Raw genomic sequence first — 5000 nt, 5'->3', positions numbered from 1 at the left:
ACTAATTCAGTCACATATATACATACTATGTCTAATTAGAAACGCAATTATGAGTCTAGGATTATCTGAGATTGAATACCCAATATTTAATCATTTGTGATATAAAGCATAAATTAACATATTACTTTAACATCAAATAAACATTTGCCATTCAATATGTCGAAAATACAAGAACCGCTTTACTTGCTACAAGAATCTCGTAGTATGTTTTATAGGAAAGAGTAAAAATTCCAGAAACTTCTCGAAAAAGAAAAATTTCCATATATGTTTAAGCGTGTCTATTTACTATGATATCTGAGCAGGGAGTGATCGATTTGCTAAGTTAAATTTGCAGAAACTCCTGGGCCAATTATTGATCTCCTTGGCGGGAAAACAACTTACTAAATTGGAATGCAAGCGGCGAATCCAGACTTAATGCAAAACAAGGTAATCATACGCTTTACACTCACCGAAACATTAGACCTAGTTATTGCCTCTTCGGAGTTATTGAGTTTTCCTATTTTTACTCGCTTACTATAAAAAGATATATCCAATCGGTGGAGTGCCCAAACTAGTAATAATAAAAAGACAAGTTATCTCTTTGCACTAATTTTTATTAGTTATTATATAAAATCATTCGCTCCCATTTGCCCAATCCCTCAATTATGTTTTCTTTTCAAAGATGACTAGAGGATTTTTCATTGAGGAAGACTTCACTTTTATCCGTCTGTTTGCAGCCCAAAGGCGTCACCTCTGTTTTAACTTGGTTATAACAGATTGTCCTTCCAAAGTCGAGTTTTAACAACACATGATATTTCATTTAGTTGTTGAATTCCAAATGTGAGGAAAACGAGATAAGTATATAAATGTATTTGTCATTTTTAGCAATTATCAAAATGAGAGAAGTTGTAGGATTTAAAAAGTAAAACTGAGCTGAAAGTAAGAGGGAAATTAAGAAAGAGTTGATAATGATTCTGTATCAATAGGATTGGTTAGTAAAGAGGCAAACACAAGTGAATGTCTCAATAGAGACCTGTACACGTACTGCCAACCAACCATTTGGGTATTTTCATTACATATTTAGATAACATATATGCTTCAGAACACAAGCAAGTAATTAATGACCTGGCAGACCCACCCTGACAGTCTTTTGGAAAACTATAAGTTATTTTCATATATGAATACTTCCTCGTAGAAGGTAATAATTTTCTTCGAGCTCATCGGTAGCACTAAGACACATTTAATTCATCATATCGTGGTTATTATATATATATATATATATATATATATATATATATATATATATATATATATATATATATATATATATATATATATTCAAATAAGCCATATATTTTTGATACATTAATGTCTGGATCCTCTTAACTACGTCGGGATCAGAGCCCCAGGCGAGATCACATAGAGACAAGGGTTGGTGTCCGGCCGGGAGTTGAACCCTGGTCCGGCAAACTTGTATAGACAGTGACTTAACTACGTGGTCAAGTGAATAAGTCACTGTCTATTCAAGTTTGCCGGAGCAGGGTACGACTCCCGGCCGGTCCCACGGTCTTGTCTTTGTGTGATTTCACCTGGACTCTGATCTCGAGGTCATTAAGAGAATTAAGACATTAATTTATCAAAAATATATAGCCTATATATGATAATTATGTCTAAACGTGCTAAATTTATCATATATATATATATATATATATATATATATATATATATATATATATATATATATATATATACTGTGTATATATATATATATATATATATATATATATATATATATATATATATATATACTGTATATATATATATATATATATATATATATATGTGTGTGTGTGTGTGTATGTGCATGTGTGTGCGTGTTTGCGTGTGTGTGCGTGTGTGTGTGGGTAGGTGTGATTGTGTTAACCTTAACGTCATCTAAATATCGAATTCCACCTTTAAGAATGTAGAGTGTAATCACTGGAAATTTATTGTTGATAAATGAATCTGGCTAGTTAAGAATTCGAAAGTATGTCTCTGATTCGAAGAAAACCTTACGTTCTATATGAGGGGAAATCTAAATAGAAGCAAAAGTGGAATTAAGAAAACTTAGATATTAATTATATACAAAGAGGACTGGGTGGTATAGAGTTGAACACAAATAAATGCCTGAATTCAGTCGTGTACTTGTAATGCTAACCAATGGATTGGGTATATACATCAGGTATATAGATAAGAAATATGCTCCTGAACTCACATAGTTAATTAGTGACCTGACAGAGGGATTTTTCTTAGCGGTTACATGGTCATAATCAAAAACTAGAATTTGAAACCGAAATGCCGTTGTAATTAATATTTCCATTTATGAAAATCACGACTGTTAGTGAGAAGATGTATATATATATATATATATATATATATATATATATATATATATATATATATATATATATATATATATATATATATATATATATATATATATATATATATATATATATATATATAGTCCATTGGTTGAGCCTGAAGCCCTAATTTCACCTTCGAAATCAGTGTCTCATTATCTGGAAAACATGTTATCTTCAAAGATGACTTCATTGCTGGAAGGAAGTGAAAGTCAAATGTCGCCTGATCTTCAGAATGAATGGGTTGCTGAAGAATTTGATAGCCATAAGAGTACGTCTGTCTGGGTAATATGCAAGTTGAGGACTGGAGCATTTTCTTGCTGCGGGAGTCGGACATTTATGTTTAGCATGTCCCACCTTTTGATTTTGATGGATTCTTGCAATATATGCAGTAGTGGAGTTTTGCAAGTTCCTGGTGTACTCATGACCAGGAAATCCGGTATCACTGCTCAGTGCCGGTGTCAAAAGATGGTAAGCATGACCTCTCCTGCAGATGGTTGCACTCAAGTTTTTTGGGGGGATGGCGATTCCAAGTGCTTACACTGCATAGACTGGACTTAAGTCTTAAGATCATAATGATAGGCCTATGTTTCAACCAGTGTGACAATTCTGTCAAGAAAAGGCTTTCTGGTTTATTTGACCTATGTCCAAAAGAGCCTTTGGGCAATCCACTCGTCTTGCTTCTGAAAAGGAGTAAGGAGCCTTGGAATTCATCATGTAGACACTTTATGCATGGGCAAATGATCCTGTAGGATGTTTTCCCAGACACTATAATCATCTTCACAATTTGGACTAACTGACAAGCAGTTATACAGCAGTCTTTCAAAATGGCATCCTCTACTCGATGGATGGTCTCTTCATCAAAGGTAGAATCGGGGTGTTCAGGAACACCTGCTGTTTCGACAGATGTTCAGTCATACTCGAACAAGCGATGGCAGTGTTTTACAACATTGTACGATGAAGCAGCATCTCCATAAGTTTGTTTCATTTCATCGAAGGTCAGTGTCGGCGTGCAACCTTTTGAATATAGAAATCAGATCACTGCTTGGTACTCGACTGGGTCCATAGTCACACCTTACTCCAATCTGACACTTGTAAACAAGAAAGCAGTGTGAGTTTAGTGCTGGATATCATCATATGACATATACACTAATGTACCAATACATAGATGAAATTTCAATCAGATAGAGTATTCCTAAGGGGGTCAGGGGAAATCTTGAGTGAGCACCCTTTCGTATATTCATATATCCGTACACAACCTGTATGCATAAATATATTGCATTTATATTACCTGGCTATTTGGTTTGAATCAAGGTTTGGTAATGTGCTAATGTGGTGATGTTAAGGAGATTACGATTTTTACTATAGTTGTCCTAGATAAATCATCTGCGATTGGAATAATGAATATGTATTGCCAAGAATTCCAAAAAAGAAAAGAAAAAAAAAGAAAAAAAGGAAAAAAATATTTTACAATATTAGAATTAGTCCATATGACTTTGCATGGTCTTAATTTGTGATATTTAGCTTCCTCTGACACTTTTTTTTTTTTTTTTTTTTTTTTACGAATGCCAATTCATTCTTCCTTTGTATTCTTTTTGATAGAACTAACTTAAACACATTTAATATAATTCCATCATCAGCAGCATTTCAGTTTATGTTCTTTCTCAATGACATTAATTAATAAAGAACTTTGAAAAACCTTACATATGAAAGATTTGCGGCGAATAATGCTGGTAAATGGTCTGTTTCTCGTTGTAGGTTTATTATTCAATTGTTTTTCCATTATCATCCCTCCAGTTTAACTTCCCGAATATGTGTGGATGTAAATCCAAATTAGAATATCACAATTTTCCAATGCGATATAATTTTAGTATTGATAATTTTTCACTGAGTAGTATGAATACTTATTATTACTTTTGCTACCTTTTATTTTGGTTTTTTATTTCATATCTAATATTCCTTAGGGTGTAACTATAAGATAGATACTTTACGTGAAAAATAGCACTCTAAAATTATCCAATTCCATGAGGTTTTAAGGTATTAGATCACCAAAATATCCTGGGGGAAAAAAGTTATTGAGCTCCGTTATTATTTTATTTTATTTTATTTGTTAGGCATAGGCTTCTAACCCAATTACAGGTGATAAAAATAACAATACTTACGTTTTCTTAGTGTGTAGCTTTCCCTCCTTGCTTTGCCTAAAAGGAGATAAGTTTATCATCAGAGGGTAGACTTTGAACGAAGTCCTTTGGAGTGACACTAACTTGAACGAAACGGTATGAACGAAAGTATATTAAGCGATGTCTGATTTTCAGCGATTACCATCAATGGTTGCCCACGTAATTTGCCGGTTCAAAGAATTTGAAAATGCAGATATAATGTTTCAATATTCTAGACTATAGTATATACAGGATTTCTCACTTTAATAATGGATGTCAAGCCAATTTGTCCGCTTCAAAGTACTTTACTGTTTTAATGGTGTGTTTTGAACAATTTGTGTTTTTTTAATCTCGAAAACAAAAAACAATACTCAATTTTTAGTAACTATCGAAGCTAATCTATCATGGATATTTTAGAATCAACTCGTGACTTTAACAGACTTGCATGTAATTGATTTAT

This window comes from Palaemon carinicauda, chromosome 13 (genome assembly GCF_036898095.1).
Source record: "Palaemon carinicauda isolate YSFRI2023 chromosome 13, ASM3689809v2, whole genome shotgun sequence".
In the NCBI taxonomy this organism is placed as follows: Eukaryota; Metazoa; Arthropoda; class Malacostraca; order Decapoda; family Palaemonidae; genus Palaemon; species Palaemon carinicauda.
Note: the sequence above shows the minus strand (reverse complement) of the source record.